Source organism: Athene noctua, chromosome 9 (assembly GCF_965140245.1).
Source record: "Athene noctua chromosome 9, bAthNoc1.hap1.1, whole genome shotgun sequence".
NCBI lineage: Eukaryota > Metazoa > Chordata > Aves > Strigiformes > Strigidae > Athene > Athene noctua.
Window position 1 is genome coordinate 26,266,069 of NC_134045.1, and position 18,551 is coordinate 26,284,619.

Below are 18,551 nucleotides of genomic sequence, written 5' to 3' on the forward strand. Positions count from 1 at the left end.
GTTACTGCTCGCTCCAGCAGAAGGGCTCACACTTGATACACTTTCATTACTTAGCTGCAGCAGAGGAGAGTTACTGATGCCTAGTCTGTTTTGTTTCACTGCAAAGGCTTCTACTGCTATTAATATTCACCAAGGGAAACCGAAATAACATCTTGTCTCCCTCTGAATACCTTGGAATTATTAGGGACAAATTAAACACAACGATTTTTTTTTTTTTCCTCTCAAAATCCAAGACAAAAGAAACCTACCAGCTTGCAAATCCACCTGATAGAGCAGACCTGTATATCTACATAGAGCAACTCTCCTTCAATAATGGCCTTTATCATAACGACAACTTGAACACAAATAACCCCATTGCAGCATAAACCAAGAGGTCAGCCAAGTACCCAGAGCCCAGGGCAGAAGCCACACGCTGTAGGTTATCCATCGAGAGCCTCCCCCAGAGCGTTTCTGGGCACGCTGAGGATGACCTTCGACTCTGCACCACGGAGCTTCCCCTCCGTAACGCTGCCATGACACACACTGCAAAGCCAAGCCCACGGAGAGCAGCAAACAACAGCTTCTACTCAGCTTGCAACACACCAAACCACCAGTACTGCAGGAAAAAAAAAAAACAAAAAACAAGAACAAACTTCCTACCAGCTACATCTATCATTTTGCTTCCCAGAGGATGGCACTGACCTCTCTGAACCTCTTTCAAAATGCCAATGCAAAAATCTCTTTTTCTTTTTCCTAAATTCCACTCTAAGATAGCCTATTATTTCTGCATCTGCTAATGCCACCAAAAAGTTGATTCTTAACACTGAATCAAACTGTAGTCTCAGCATATTGGGAGGTTTCTCTGCCCAAAATGAAACATAGGTGCCATCTGTTTCAATTATACTAATCACGAGGAGACATAACATTGTGAAACTGGCACTTTTTAATAGACTTTTTTTTTAAAAGACATTTTGAAAGTGAATAGAAAGAAATAAGACCACGATATAGTCAAAGTAGGAGAGTATGTAATGCTCAGCAGTCAACAGCACCAACAAGCTCCACAGTCTGCTGGACAAACCAGTGCTGGAACTGCCCCCACAGGAAAGTTAACTTTGGCTTTCACTGAAGTCAGGTAAAAACTTGCTACATTTGAAATGATATCAAAGTGAAAGGGCATCACAGAATTAGACATTCCCTAAGATACCCTTAGTTAGTTCCTTTAAGTTATTCCATGGAAGTCTGCAATTTTTACCTTCAAATTTCAGAAAACAAGGAAAAATTTAAAATAAAAACAACCCACCAGAGCACAAACATATCAACATGGACACAAGCAATTGTTATGAATAAAACAGAAAATTTGGACAGAAGCAAGGTCAATATTTACCGATTCCATAGTTGAAAGCTGTTGTTAGCAGGACATATATTAAAATCCAACAGAGGTGTGTCCCAAAAACGCTGTGTAATCTGAAAAACACAGGAATTAGTTCATTAGTAAATTAAAACACACAAGTTGATTCACAACAAGCATGCTATGTTTGAGTACATGAAGGCTACTAAATACAAATCCTTGCCTAATCCAGAAATAAACTCTCTGATAACAAGTCTACACAAACAGAAGTATAGAAGATATTGTGGAACGTTTAGCAGAGCATCAGCCAATCTCCGTAACTTTCTGATATTAGGTTAAAAAAAAAATTTACTTGTCTCAAGGTTTCTGTAACCATCTGTGTGGTTTTACTGTCATTTTATTTACCAGAAAAGGTATGTCACCCCCCAACTGTGAGCAACTCATTAATCAACGGATACGCAGGGAAAGGGTGAACTGCCCGTGACGTGCTACCAGGTACCCTGTGCTGGTAATTCACTTTCTTGAACAATTTATGCGGAACTACCCATGACACAAGCACTTTCTTTTTAAGCACACCTTGGGATCTCTGCTCTGAAGAGCAGTTCATCTATTACAAACATCTAACGTACTTTATTTTATAAAACAGCTCTTGCTGCACCTTTCAAGGATATTTTTCCAGCTGCAAATTCCCAAAGCAAAATTCCCAACACCGGGCAGGAACCAGCAGGAGCTCTCAGCACCCAAGGCAAAGGGGAATTACCTTCATTAACAGAGAGACTGAACTGGTACATGAAAGTGTTGGCAGACGACTCCAACTCCAAAACCCCGTACCCGAACTCTTCCCCACTCCTCACCCTGCGCGGTGCCGAGCGCGGCGCGTGCAGAAACCCGACTGGCCCAAGGAGCCTCGGGGCTGCAGCTAAACCCGGCCTATCTCATAACTCACCCAGCCCGGCCTGCACGCCTGACGAGTACATTTGCTCAGAAATATATTTCTCTCCCAGCCAGAGCAAACTAGTCTGTTCCAGATGAGAACCCCCACAGAAGTCGCTAGTGTTTGTCGGGCGACCTGCCCTGCTCCCTCACCGCAGAGGGGACAAGGTTTGGACAGCACAGCTCAGCAGGAGCCTGTACAAGCCATAAGAGCAAGGGCAAGCCTAAACTACAAAGCAGCATGTTTGAGGGCTTGCAGCATGGAAGACCTGAGAGCTTGAGCAGAGCCACATGTAAAACACTGTCTTATCCCAAATTTTTTATGTCCGTGATGAACCCAACCGCCCCCAGGTATCTGCTCAGCATTAGCAGGTTCTTTCTTCTAGCTTTAAGGGACCAGTAAATATGGGAAAGAGTCAACATATGCTCCAAGCAAAACCACAGAATTTCTTCAAAACATGCATTAGATGTGTAATAGCAACACCTGAACTTCTGCTACGCTTCCACAGATAAGCAGCTCAGCAAAGGAGCTTTATAAACAGAAAGAAGCCGACGATGTGCTGCAGACCACAAGCGCTCGGCTGTGCCAGCCAAGCAGCCGTAACCTGAAACGCCGGCACTGGGCCTTCCCCAGTCCGACTGAAGTTATTCTGGTCTGCACAAACAGGTTAAAGGGTTAACTGCCAGCTCCACACAGTGCTCGATGCTGAATTCCCCACTCAAATTCCCACGTCTCATCTGACCTCTCGACTCCGTAAACCACACCGAGGGACACAATGGCCAACCCCTGTTCCAGCCGACAACGGAAAACATGGATTGTTTCCAAATTACCTTTTCTTGTAAAAGGAAAACTTCTAAAAACCAATTTTATCTATAAAACGAGAAACTCAAATATATGAAGTTACAAGTGGGGAACTACAAAGTATATTCTTTTTAACAAAACTGCTTTTATTTGCTTGCTCTGTTTCCAGTTGCCCCTCACAAAGCGCTAAAGATTCCTCAGCTCACAGACCACCTGAACTCACCGACCCTCCTCATTATACTCTGCTTCTTGTGTTCTTTTTCTAAAACCTCTCACACCAATGTCTTTACCATGGAGCTCCTTTTGAGCAGCCAAGTGCTACTTTTTAAGCCCTGTTTTAATTTGTTCTTGTTCTCCCAAATTCCACCTCCACAGCTTCAAGGCCCAGCTCCCTCATACCGCACTCTAGAGCTCAGTGCTTCTCTAAACAACAACAGATCTAGTTTCCTACAGTCTTTTCACAACCTAACAGTCTGCAGCACTGGGCTACACAGGTCTCATGACATGCAGTTCAGTTTTATACGTTCTTGCTGCCCATCACCTTACAAACCGCTGGATTTGGACACCTGCCTTCCAACGGGATGGTCCTTAAAGAGCCACCCAGGAGAGACCCCGAGGCTAAGCAGGACAGATACACGGGAGAGGAGATGGGGAACCCTGGGAGAGACTTGTTTGTTTTGAGAAACTTTCACTCCCCGATGAAAGTCGAAGGGAAGATGTCCAGATGAGCAACACAGCTGCATCCAGGGCAGAGCTGCTACCAGCGAAATTAAGGGAAGCTTTAGGAACCGCAGTGAAAAGGATCGGGCCAAAATAAAACCAGAAAACCCGAAGGGACACATAAGGGCACGCAGTCCTAACTCAAAGAAAAGAAATCCTGCAGCAGAGAAACTTTTCCAGACAAGCAAGAGGTCACAAATGAGAGTTTTCTCTCATTTTTCTTTCAAAAGAGCAAAGGAGATGAAGACACACAGCTACCTCATGGTTTTTTCCAAGGCAAGTGAGTCGGGGGGCACGGAAGGATCCCCTGATGGGGAACTGCAGTTCTTGGGAGTATGACGAGAACACTTGCACAGCATCTTTTCCAGCATGATTCCCTTACCCCTTTTATACTCCTCCACAACAGAAGTCACAATGCTAATTAGAGCTATCCACTTAGACATGAAAGATAAACCGAAGGGAAAAAAAAATGAGCTAAACTTCCAACTACATTATCTGGAAAATCAGTAGTGCTACTTGCTGACAGTAGTGACCATGATCAATTGTGAACAAAATTATCACAGAAGTCTACAGAAATCCTGTCCCAGGACATAGTGATATACAATTTTCAAGATCTATTTATAACTGCTTCCTGGCCTATATATATATATATATATATATAAATTTTATTTGTTACTTAGCTCACATATAAAATACACATTAAGTACTGTAACACTGAAATAGTGACCACATATGAGCCGAGTAGCTTTCACCACAGCGTATCTCTCATGAAATTGTTATCAAACTACTTGTGAAGAACAGCAAATACTTCAGCAGAAGATGCACAACGGGCAAACCTGACTGGTAGTATACAGTTGGGTTCCTGTTGTGCAGAATCCAACATTTCCATTTATAACTAACTTTACCTCCAAAAGCCTGAATTTTAATTAATAATGTTAGACACATTTAACCACCCTATTTTCTTAGCTTTAGTCTGATGAAAATGTATCACTTCACAAACTAACATTACCATTCCTGTTCTCCCTTCTGTGAACCTACACCGCTGGACAACGCTCTGATGCCTGCCAAGCTAACTGCAGCTACACAGAAACCATTTTGCAATGCAAAATGGCAGACATTCAGTCTTTGTTTGCATTGAAATGGTAGTCTAAATACCAAATAATTAAGTGTTCAAGGTGACCAGATTCCTGTTTAAAACAGATTCAGTCTTTCAAGACCTGTGATGCTTTATTTTATATTAATATGAAGCAATTTGGAAACTCTGGGTAAGCAGACAGTTCCATTACAAAAAAATAAAAAAAGCTTTTCAACCTCTAAATTCTCCCACCATCTTGTTCTTTAACACCAACCACATCCTGAGCAGTCCCCCACTCATTAGTTACCAATTCCTCTTGCTGCCCTCTCACAGAGCTCAGTAAACTTCAGATTTAGAGCACACAGTGCAACTTTCTCTAGACCTCACTGAAAAAATTGGGAATTACATAATTCCAACTTCTATAATGAAAGGCCATCTTGTAACTTGACAGAAGTCCGTAAGACATTTTCCATCTTCAAATACTATCACAAGATGTGACCTGAAAAAAAAACAGCATACTTGCATGAACTGTAGACTATTCACTCAAAGCAGCTGGGGTGGGCAGCCAAGATGCGGCAGGGAACGCTAACTGGTTCCAGTAGTGAGGCAAGAGGTGGCTTCACAGGCTGATATCAGCCATAAAAGAATAAAGCTGGACCAGTTCTGTACAGACACAGAGTCACTTAGAAGATTCAACAATTTTATACATCTAGATATTTCTAAATTTGATCAACTGACTGCAGAAAGGGTTCTACTTAAATCTCCATTTAATGGGGAGTAGGAAAGAAGCCGTCTACTGAAGTCTCATTAGAGGCCAACTTCCCCACAAGCAAGTACATTTTTTCTTATTAGTGTTTCTTTGAAGCAAAAAGTTGTATTTTGATTTCAAGACAGACTTGCATCAATTCAGATTTCAAGGTGATCCAGAACTAAGAAGCGTAACAGAGTACCACAATGAGAGTTAGATTCTGGTTTAGACTAACTTCTGAATGGGAAAAATCTCCCGGGAGTAGTACAGCCTTTTTCCACAGCACTCATCTACCTCCCTCAAAATAATTTCAGGAAGAGACAGAATTTCAATGAGGCATCTCGAGGGCTTCAGCAAAAATATACACTGGGGAGCACACAGGGTACCAATGAGCTTACACTTTCAGATCAACTCCATTACCTCAGAGAATTCAAGGAGGTACAAGTGCAACAAATCTGGAGGGAGGGGAAATCTAGAAGTGCTTTCCAATGCACTCCACAGCCACGCTCAGAACAACTCAGCGAGACTGTCTGCACAGCTTTACACAGCACCCTGTACTCAAACACTGATCTTTCACCCTGCTGAAATGATGAAAAAAGACTTCTTCTCAGAAATTGTGAACTCACATTACAATTCAGGAGAAACAGGAGGGCTAGGTGGGGGAAAAAAAAAAAAAAAATCCATAAGCAGACAGCACTACAAACCCCACGAACTTCTTTTCAACTACATGTCTTCCAGGAATGTTTGTAGGTACCTTCTACAACAAGAGGGATCCTGCCCCTGCCGTGTTACAGAACCCAAGCCACTAAGGATCCAAACAACCAGGGCTGGAATTTGGGGAAGCAATCAGAGTGCCACATATACAGCGCAGAAACTACTGCCTCTGCTCCTTTCCGGAGGTTTTGCTCACCCCCCTCTCGAGATCCAAGAACAGCCCTGCCCTGCGCAGCACTGAAATCTTTCCTCTGGCCTCACACAGGACCTAAGGTTAATAAAGATCGTCAGATTTGTGGCGATTTCACTCAAGAGCCTGGAAAAGCACACCCAGACCACTCTAGGCAGCTCGGGACTATTTAGAAAGAGAAGGAAACAGGAGATGTTGCACTGGAGATCTGGCAGGGGGGGCAAGAAAGAGTTGTTGCCAAGAAATACACAGAAATTAGAGATAAATAACATGCCTTTAACTGAAATGCCCCACGTGCTATCAGTAGCTTACAGACCAACCATCTCCAAACACACACACCCCGAGCAAACTGTTGTGTTCAGTGGGACCAGAGTCACACTCGCTCACACGTGAAGCTGCTCCTAAAGAAGAAATTTCCAGTAGCTGTGTGAGCTACAGAAATTGCCTTTCACTAGAATTTACAAAGAAGCAAATATTTTCACAGCAATAAGGATAACCAACTACCCTCATACAGTACCAATTACCAAAGTGAACAACCAAAGTGCAGAGGGAATTCCACCAGTGCTTAAAAAAAGAAGAAAACACCTTTCAATACATTTGATTGTGACATAATTGTAGCATCAAGTAAAATTTAATTTGAGATAGCTTTCAGAAATTAAGTAGGTAATATATTCTTGGTCTCAAAGTTCCTTTGCTTTGCCCTGCAGATAATACGTACGCTGAGAGCTCCATCTTTTAAAGCTCCTGTCATTTTTGCCACTTCATAAAAATACAAAATAACCTGACACTATCCTCAGAAATACAGATGAAGATACTTATGTGTGAGCTTAAGAGTTTAAGGCTCAATTCATCCCACCAAAACAAGCATAAAGGGAAAGATGTGGTTCCTGTGGAACTAAATTGTCCTTTAAGTGTTTTAATTGCAAGTCTGACGTGGACAACACAGTCCACAAGAAACTAGGGGTTGACAAGAGTCTGAACTCAGGAACAACTAAGCTGTTTATAGAGACCTCCGGCGAATGAAAAGAATCGGGGATCTGTGAAGTCAAGTGACTATTTTCAATGTGTTTCAGGTATTCCTCAAGACTTGGGTTTTTTTTCAGATCATTAAACAACACCAGTTAGAGTACTTCCACACTGATGCAGCCAGCGGATTCAGCTTCCATCACCAATATTCTCGGCTAACCCTGAGAAACTGCTACACACCATTGTTGTCTACTTTATAAGTACTCGGAACATCATGCTTGCAAGGAGAATGGGAAGTGATGCTTGCATACAGTACGCTCCTGCCTCCTTTCACAGAAATGAGACTTGAGAAGTTCAAATAAAAATTCTGTAATTCATTTCAGCAGGTCAAGAGATAGTGTAAGTGTTTAACTACTCCTACATTTGAGTTGCATTAAACTAAAAAACCTAATTATCAGCAGAAGCCTAATATTTCACCGAGTTTAAGCCTTGCAAACACACAACCGGCAACTGAGCAATAAACTCTGAAATTACTGAACACGCCAATTTTATTACAAGTTATCTGGTTTCTTCATATCAGACATACGAAGTTCTCTACCCTTAAGAATATCTCAAAATTGCTAACCTCTAAAATTACATGTAGTTTCTCCTGGAAAGATCCATGAAAGCAGGCTGGAAGGTACTTGGCAGGGTAAAAAACTGGGGCTGTCAAGAATCCCAGCTCCCAGCACAACCTGAAAGCTTAAATCACTGAAGTAACTCGTTTTTTCTTGGCGTGATGTGGCAGAAGCAAAGCAAGCCTGAACAGTTTCCACCGAACCAGATTTTTCAATTCTGTGCACACAATTAAGAGTTCTGGAAATACACGAGCATGTTCCCTCATCTCTCCTCCTTCACCCTTACCACCCTTCTGTGGCTTCTCTGATGAGTGGAAAGTATTAAGTCAAAATACAGCTTCTGCAATTTCCTTAACCAGCCTTGGACTGAAGCTCAAGGCTACAGCCTGCCCTTCTGTACTAGCAAGCTGAGACAAGACTCGGTCTGCCGGTCTAGAGGACACACTGTTTTCCATGCTGTGATTTAGTCTGCATAAGTTTAAAAAAAAACCTCCCCTAGTTTTAAAAAAATAAATACCTTAAAGATTATGGACTTTTATCAGCGAATGGATAAAGAAGTCTTAACCATACTAGCAACGCTTGCCTAGTAACAGCGTCCACTTACATCAAGTGGCCATCTCTGTCCCGGATGGAAATAAGAAAGTGGTTAGGCACCCAAAAATGGTTACCCACCATCACTTCAGCAGCCTGGGGAGCTATAGGCATCCTTGTCTTAACCCAAATGCTTCCAAATCATCCTCCAGACCCTTACCATTTTCCTTTTTTAGGGCTCCAACATGAAATGTAATTACCCAAGACTGTTGGGTCTTTCCAGCCTGGCTGAATCTCTTCAAAAAAAAAAGCATAATTAGGCTCACTTTTCTATCAAATTATATGCACATGCAAAGCAAGGATCCACTGTCTTGCTTTGGAAGAACACCTTGTTATTACCAGTACACAGCAAAAACAAATACACACGTTAAGTCTGTGAAAATGTGTTTCCGAGAAAATCACCAGCACAGAACAGCAGCACCGTATCTACTTTCAAATAACCTGAACTGGTTAGCTATCCAGCCATAAAATTCAACAACAAAATGTACAGAACCCTCAAGCTGTTTATTTTAGTGTATAGAAAGCTGTTAATTCCTAAGCCATTTGGAAGAGACACAGGATGCACAATGGTGTGGATTTTCTAAGCAGAACTGTTCCGCGATTATTTTTAGTTCACATGAAAATGAGGAGAAATTGTAACCTCCGTATACTAAACATTTGCTGAGCCTCATCTGAAAAGTAGTATATTTCCAATCCAATTATTCTACAGTCAGAAAGACAATATAAATAGCACTTTTTTTTTTTAATGCTGAAGTACAGCAGCATACCTGTAGACATGGAAAATGAAGCGCACAACATAGCTGAAAAACCAAACATTTTCAAAAGCATTATCCAAGAAAAAGAGTTTTGGGTCAATAAAGAAACCAGCACACAGAAACTTCAAGTAAAAGGTGGGAGGCAAAGACAACAAATGCTCTTCTCGGGCATACCAGGGAGAAGTAATAAAGGAAAACCAGCACTACTGGAGTCAACAGCATGAGCATTAATATTCCCAGATGTTGACAATTAGAAAGGCTTATTATGGGAAAAGAAATTAATCAAGTACTACAAAACTTAGTGTATATTCAAAAGCTACAGAATTTAAGTTTTTAACAAAAACCAGCCAGAACTGCAACAGATTCATCTGACAAACGAGCTGCCAGTTTTCTAGCTTACATTTGTCATAGCCATCCTAGAAACAGCACCTGCACTTACAAACAAAAATAACCCGAAGCAACCTCAGGGAATTTCTACCGTTTGAGATCTGAAAGATGCATGACAAAGAATATGCTGATACACCATCAAAAGGGACACTCAAAGGTGAATTTCAAAGATAGGCAACAGTACTGCCCACCCTTGAGACCTCAAAAAACCCCACCATACTGAACAGAACAAAGCCAAGCTAAAAAAATCTTGAAGCTTCGACTTGTCCTAATTAAGCTCCAAGATCTTGGCCTTCAACAACCCAGTGAAGACAAGAAGTATGTTCTCTGGAATTAAACTAGTAATTTAAAGGTAGATCACAGCTGCCATCGTATTTCAGGTACCTTCTCCTTTTCATTTCTCTTACATACGAGTCTGAAATGGGACAAAGCCATTTCCCATCATTAGAATGAATACCTTCCCTGTAACTTTACTAACAGCCCTTTACTCATCTGTTCCACTCAAATTCCCTTTGTAAGTTCTTCTAAGAGAGGGAAGGAGTGTTAATGATGCTACTAGGCTAGGAAGAGCACCATTTATTTAAAAATATGAGTCTGCAATTTCTTACTCCGTGCTCAATTTTAACACATTGAGAAAATACAGACCATTCGTCGGAAGAAGAGTGACAGACAGACACATTTGTCACCTTTATAGTCTCAGATATTTGCAACGATGCAATTCAGTGGCAAATTGGACACAGGTTACTATTAATAACTGCACCATTTCCTTTCTGAAAGCTGATTTGTGAAAAGGATGCAAGCATCCCATTTTAAAATACACTAATTAGCCAAGGAGAAGCCAAGGAAGTCACCATTCTGCCTTCAAGAACATACACACTGTCTCTCTCTGAGGGAGGAAACAGCAAACTTATCCAAGGAGTGCACAACCACCCGCTCCAAGCTGCGGTATACAATCACCTCAGCCAAGAAGATTCTGGGTAGTCGCACAAACATCACAACTAGACACTTCCAACTCAGACACAGGTTTCTTTTTCTTCAGGATATGCAGATCTCAAAGGCTCACACCCAGACACCTACAGCCGTTACAAGGATAACACCATTACCTGCCATAGGAGCAGACCTGGCTTGATGACCCGGAAGGTCCCCAAAACGCATGTGGAAAATGCATTTCTTAACATGTGCTCAAGTCTTCACTTCCCAGAGTTATGACAAGTGCCTTACAATCACCTCAAATTACATAGCAAGGAGAAACCCTAAAGGAAGCACCTCCTTCATTTACACACAGCGTCTCTCCCCTATTGTCTAGGTCCTGGCAAGGTAAGGTCAGAAGAAAAAGATTCTTTAAAATACCACATAAATTGAAAGCACCTACAGCTTCCACTGCCTTTTTTTTTCCCCCCTTCTATTCTAAGCCCTGAACAGGTTTAAGTAGCAGTTGCCATCATTAAAGAAGTTGCTCCCCTCCCATCTTCCATTCTCCTGAAAAATGAACATCCTGGCAGCACCGGGTAACGGTGACGAAGCAGCAGGCTGCTGCACCCTCGCTCAGCTACGGGCAGCGAGCCTGGCAAACAGTAAGAGGAGGGCACAGGCCACCTCAGCCACAAAGCCTCACCAGAGAGCATTACTATGTAATAGAATAAGGAAGTCAAACGCCTGTCTGTGTACGTTAGTGGCACCCCAGCTCCTCAGGAGGGGCTCGAGGGCAGCGGGTGAAGTTACCAGTTCCAGCTGAGCAGGGAGATCTCTGCCCACTGGATCCCTGCTTCTCCCTCGGGCCACCTCTGGAGCTTGGCCATAAATCAGCTTAACCCACCAGCCCAGCAGAAATCCTACTCCTCTTCCTCTGCCTCCCGGTCTCCCAACTCAGAAGGGGCGGAATCGGCTGGTGCGCCCCGGGAAGAGGCAGCGCTGGCCAGGGAGGGTGGGGGAGCCTCACCCCCCGCAGCAGCGGCGAACCAGCTCCGGCCGTGCCGTGACACCACACCCCGAGAAGATCTACAAACACCTAGCGAAAGGGCATATCCCTTCCTTCAAACATCGCCGTCCAAATAAACAGCTCAGAGGGTGGCAAGGAAAACGCTCAGAGGACAAAAGGACAGAGAGTTAGGATTAAACCCAGTCCCTTGATCCCTGGCCAAATGGCCTACCCATAAGCCCACGCAACTTCCAGAGCCAATTTAAAATCCTGAGTGTGCTACACTTTAGGTTATAAAATCATATTTAGACACACATTTGAAGTGTTCTTTGCTCTGCTGGTGGCTAAAAACAATTCCTTTGTCATCAACTCTTGCTTCAGCGAGCTGACGTGACGTTTTTAACTCAGGAAATAAGATAATTATGGTTCAAGGTAAACAACTACAACTGCGCATCATAAACAGTTTCTAATTTTAAGCTTGAGTCCCTCTAATGCCATCCATATTTTAAAGAAAGTTTCCTTACAAATGGCTTCGGTTCTCTAAGTAGGTTGTGACTGAGCCCGATTGCTGATGAACACCAACGGCAGGTCTCGGGAAAACACGGGATAAAAGTTTAGTGAATGCACCAAGTGAGCTCCTGTACCAAAATCAGTCCAAGTAAGCCAAACATTAAAGGACAAAAATATACTCTGATTCTAAATATCTTGAGAGGTAAAAACAGCATCTCCGAGGAACACACAGAAAACAGTAAGCACTGACACCAAAGCTACACACGCTTACGCAATGTTTGCTGCAAGCCATTTTATAGCCAGACCTCAAACGCCCCACTGCAGCCTCCCCAGTGCCACAAACAGCAAGAATTCAAGTTATAACTCGCTGCGAGAATATCAGCTACCAAGTTATTTAACACAGGCAGTAAACTCACCTACAGCTACCGGTGCTGTGTCTAAACTAGCCCTCGTGCTACTGCTACCATAAAATGTTCTCCGAAGTTACCTAGAAACAAAGCCTTATAACAAACAGAAGCATCACTGCTGAGACTTCGTGAGCCAGAAATGCTGAAGCACAACATCTGAATTTGTCTGGAACTACCATGAGGTATTGAGGGCAGCAAGCTGTCTGCCTCCAGGATGAATCATTACACACAGAGGTAGCAATAACTCCAAGTACTGCTTCGAGGTGTTAGCCTGGTAGGCTTTCATTCTTCGCCATCCGAAGAAAAAGCGCTAAATTACAACCAAATGAAGACAGCTGAATGAGAGAATTTAGTAGAGCAAAGGAGATCCGACAGACAAAGCATTCTTCAACAGTTGTGCTCAGAAAAGACAGAAGTGGTCAAAACTATTCAAACAGCCAGTTGCGAGATCGCCGCCGTTCCTGCAGAAGACTAAACAGTAAAGAGGAATCACATGGTGAAGCCTGTGCAGCTTGGGAGAGCTCGCTCCTCCAAAACTTTTCATCGTTAAACATCTTCAAACAACCCCACCCCATTTCTGCTATTGTTGTCAGAGAGGGAATTCCAACCAGAACAATTATTTCCACCACATTTTTCTGTTGGAAGAAGAGAAATGCTAATGCTGCACAGCAAAAATACAGTTTACACAGTAGTTCATCCAGCAAGACAAGTCTCCTTAAAGTAAAAAAGATTAACGTGCCTCTAGTCCGTTGCACAGCAGCACAAATGTATTTTTAGATACAAACACTTGAAGGCTGCAATATGGTGGAGATCTCCCAGGTTGAAGTTAGCCACAGGAGGTTAATCTCTCTGCACCCTGGAGAGGGCAGTTCATTAAGAGGCTGTTCAGAGCAGAAGGAACCAATTCACCCACTCCCTGAAGAAATCCCTCTTCCCACGACTGCACACAAGGCAGCTCCTCTGAACTCTCCCCCACCCCACATCTCATCCCCATTTGCACCATTGTCTTGGTAACAGCCCCGTGTCCAGGCTGTGTTCGAAAGCACGCTTCCCTCCCAGACCTCTCGCACAATTAACGGAGCTAAATTCAATGCTGCCTTCAAGGTAGGACACAGGATGCAAAGGGGCTCAAAGCAACCCAAGTGTCCAAAAACAGGAGGGAGCAGAGCGACAGTTTGGCTTTACGTTTTATCTGCAATTAACACTTTTTCGTTACTTCTGATAAGGTAACGTATTAGCTGTCAGACCAAACCCAAGTGCAAATAAATGAACCTCAAAATACTCTGAGAGTGAAGCTTCAGAGTCGAATACTCTCTCTGCCACCAAAGCCACTCTGCTCTTCCGTGCTAACGAATGAATGTTTAACCCAATTATCAGGTAGAGAAGCCTATTCAACGAGTCCACAACAGGTAACTTAGTCACCACATGCATTAGTTGACACCTGCAAATGTTCTCACGTTGCGAGTCACGGAGCAGCCCTTCAGGACCGCACCTTTGGAAAAAAACACCTCAAAGGTTTGCCGAGATGGCTGCCCCAGACCTGGGAAAGAGTCAGACAACACGAGCTGTCCCCAAGTCAGCCATCGTATGCACCCACTTACATACAGACTGCAGGGTCACGGGGGTTGGCTGGTTGCTTGGTTGTTTTAAATGAGTTCAGCAAACTGCTCAGCTACCCTCTACCAATCTAATGACATCCCCTCGACTTGAACCACAGGCTAAACAGCCACTGCACACCTCTGCCTTCACTCCCGTATGAGGCTGTTCAAACAATATTGAAAATAAACTCAAGACCAGCTCAAAAAATGGCTAATATTTTCTTACACTATTACATATTTTAATACTGAACTCTCAAATAAAGTATTTCCAAATTATAAAGCCTTTTGGTGTGGAACACTTGATTTTCAGGTAGATGAAGTTAAGCAGAAATGGAATAAAATTCATATAAACCTATAAATTAAGAGTGTACCTGTTCAATATTTCATAAATTGCCAACAAATCTGACTGTCCCATCTGACAGGGTCGAGATGCTGGTGTTGTCAGAACGCATTACCCACCCCCTTTGAAAAAGTGCATCTGGGTATCCCAAACCTGTCACCCAAGAACACAAACTAATGGTCCATTCTGAGCATTTATGTGACAACAGGTAGAAGAAAAGAGGAAAAATGCAAAACATCTACACAAGACCCAAAAGTCCTGACTACAGCCAAGTCATCTTCCAGACTTTTATTAAAATTAGATTGGCCTTTGACTGTGAACCACATCTGCCTCTTGTAAACAGCAAAAGAGCACCAACATCATACCGAGAGAGACACAGAAACACTCAAAGGGGAACAGAGGTGAGGAACATCTATTACCAAGGCTACTCCATACCCACAGCACACACACCACACTGGGCTTATACACCTCAAAAATAGTTAATTCAGAATAGCCCACAGCATTCATGGAAGGCAAGCAAAACTGTACAGAAATATGGTGTGTAGGTATAAGAAAAATAAAGCTTGATTCAGCCCTGCCTCCCCTCCTTAGCCCTACCTCCTCCAAACGCTTTAAATAGGATGTTATCACTACTTGTTTATACGCCATTACAGAAAAAAATCGCTCAGTTTCTTAATGCTGCATTACAGAACAAAATGTTACTCAATTCTTTCTGTAAAGTACCAAGAAATAACTGTGAGACCATATGCATCTGAAAGCATCCACGTGCTGGAGTAATCCGGACTTACGTAACCGACAATTGGCGTCTAACCACGAAGGGCAGGAAGAAAAGGGCCAACGTACAATTTTTCTTTAAGACTTAAAAACAGTCTAAGAATTCATTTTGAGGAGCCTGATTTGGGAGGCAAGTGAAATTCACTTCTCTAAGTTACAGCTTAAGGCTTCTGCCATGAAAGTACACAGACAAGAGAATCCCAAGTGGTAGATTTCCTCTCCTTTAGCTCATCCCATTAAGCAAAAATGAATCATTTGCTAATTGACCAAATTCAGTTTGAACTGCTGCCACCACAATTCTCATCTCGGTAACTGGAAGGCAAGTCCTTCCAAGGTTTCAACAAGCCACGGACAAAGGCAGAGATCAGCAGCCCTCTATTTTCTGAGTGCATCCTAAAATGTCAGGCATCTGAGCACTGATACTCCTGGAGATTGAGTTGTACTTGAAGGCACAGTCAGGAAAAGAAATCACTGGCTTCTACACACTTAGGGATCCACTCCAGCCCCATTCGGGCCAGGGCAAAGCCCACCGTGCCGCGATGGCACGTACACGGGGCCCTAAACCACCTCTGCCTTGGGATGGCCCCACTACCTTCAGCTGTAAAACCAGCTGCAGTGGTCTGTAACGCTCAATATCCGCATTTCCCGAGCCTGGGGGTTCCCGAGTGGAAGTAAATCAAAGGGAACTGTGGGCACCGCTCAGAAGAACAGCAGCCGTGGCACGAGGCTGATGTGGACGAGACAGTCAAAAAAACAAGAGGTGCAAAACAAACCCGAAAATCCACAGACAGACAACAGATGTGACTAAAATCCATTTTAAAACCCCCTTTCTACCTGCTTTTAATCAAAAGGAAACACTTTTTTTTTCTTAGAAGTGTGATTAAGTGCTTTGGTATTACTCTGTCAGACAAAGCTCACTGTTGTTAGGTGCCGGGCCTGGGGAGGAAGAAAAGGTGTTTGCCTACCTGCAACCACCGCCATAAAGACACAAGCACGTTATTAGGAAACGCAAGTCAACTTTTTGTGCACAGATAAGGATAACAAATGTCTCAATGCTGCGTTTTGAACGTTTAAGATCTTTAACTGAACCACAGGAAAGAGTGTTACTAGTTAGGCTATTACAGCAAATGAAATGAAAATTGAAAATGAAGTCTAACGGGCATTAAATTTAAGTAAATATATATCAATTCTACAAGCATCATAATAGACAGTTCTTATGACAAAACTTCTGCAGAAGAGTAAAGCACCCTTGATAACTCCGAATATTAAGCTGAGGTACCACAGGCATCTTACAGCTTATATAAATAAAGTGCTGCCTGCAAATAATCATGGTTCCTCCAGTGAAAACTGCAGCATGATTAACAGAGGTCCATTATAAAGGCAATGCATAACCTAGCTCCTGTGAGTAGTCACTGCCACATCGGACTGCGTTTCTATGGCAACCAGGGAGGAAAATATAAAGCAAATTACAGTTAAATGAAAATTATTCTCCATGACAATATATGTTAATGCAGGAACATTTGCAAGGCCATTCTGGATAAAATGTTTACATTCACACATGTGTTTACAAAAATAAATAAAAGGCAGGCTATAACAGCTAATGGATCATCTAAAGATAAGGAATTTTTTCAAGTTTTAATATATTCAGAAAAAATTCTTCAAGCTAGCAGAATGGAAAGCAAACCACCTTAACAAAGGTATTTGCACGTTTAGATATAGTGTACATTCTTCAAGAAACACTTTTCCAGAAGATCCAACATGTACGTTTTTGAACGCTGTGATCTTTTAATTTTCCTGGCTGCAAACAAAGAGCACATTTATACCTCCTCATCCCAGGAGAAAGTGTTTTAAAAGAGAGGCTAAGGCACTCAGAATATTTATAGAGATCTGACTGAAACTGGAATAGTGACTTATTTTAATCAGCTATAACTTACTGAAAACTGCAAAGTGTTTTATACCTCAGGATTTGTGGCGGGGACGCTACAGCTAGGGGAGTCTTATACCTCACCAGGGTTTAAAAGCAGCACAGGTCAATGAGACCCCGTTGTCAGAAACTTTTACAAAAGCCTGCAGTTAAGGCTTTAAAAGGTTATCTTACTCTCCCACCACAATCGCTCAGCCTAAACAGTCCTTTTTTTAGGGAATATATCTCAGTTTTTAAATATCTTCTGAAGCATGAGGGAAGTTAATTGGAATGAGGCTCGTTCAAGAGGCAGCCACTTATTTATTTTTTTAACTCACTTGGCTCATACCCCAAAGAAAAGCCCAAAGAAAGAAAGTAGGTTATAAACTGACTTACAGTCTCTTTTCCACTCTGAAGCGCCACGTTTTAAGAACAGTTTAAAATACTGCATTGGAAAAAAGCAGCCCTCTCAGCCGCGTTTCACGGTTCCCCTGCCAAGTTCCTTTCCCATGGAAATGGTCTGCCTGTTCCGCAAGTAACACAGGTGCAGGTTTCTTAGGAAGACCCAGAAAGAGCACAAGGCACTTTTTGAACCCGTTTCAGCAAGCTGGGAACACAGAAGACGGCATTCACTCCGCTGGCACATCTGGACTTACTCCGTACACGCTCCCACTGACCTCTGCATCTGTCTCTTGCCTCCACCTACAGAACAATACTTGAATCATGAGGATCATAACTTTTTATGGCAGTGGGAAAACTGCAGTATTCTCCACAAGTTCACTCCACCCTGCACATAAAACTGCTCATAGGTTCAACCATAAAGCAAACTACTTTCTTTGAAGTTCAACTTAAAGCCCTGCGCACGTTATAAAGCTGATCTGAAAAAAATGCAGCATATTAACATTTTACATAACCACACTCAGGGAAAGCATCATTCGTTAATCATCTGGTGCGACTGTTGACAAAAGCAAGTTAGGTCAGAAAGTATCTGGGTAACAAAACTCTTTACAGGTGAGCTCAGGTTACCCACAAACACCAAATTCACATACCACCAAATATATTCCAGTCATGCTCCACTTTCCCCGAGGATCGCTTGCTGCAGAGCCCACAGCAGCATAACCATTATCATTTCAACTAATTTAGTCACTGATCCACGACTCCCTCCACCTTTCTCTCTACAGCAATATGCAGACTATCTCCATACAACGCAAAGAAAACAGCTACAAACCTTAGACTAGGAAAAAAAAAAAATCTGCAAATCGAACTACAGTAGCAG

The 18,551-nt window shown here is 42.6% G+C and overlaps 1 protein-coding gene across 3 annotated transcripts in view; it reads right to left on the minus strand.

Annotated features, from left to right (window-relative positions):
• The window catches only part of ANKRD11 (ankyrin repeat domain containing 11), a 154,445-nt gene that overhangs the window by 126,447 nt on the left and 9,447 nt on the right, over positions 1–18,551 (minus strand). For all 3 annotated transcript variants that reach the window (XM_074913436.1, XM_074913435.1, XM_074913437.1), the window contains exon 2: positions 1,364–1,443. The gene's annotated coding sequence lies outside the window, so the exon portion shown is untranslated. The remainder of the gene's footprint in view (positions 1–1,363; positions 1,444–18,551) is intronic.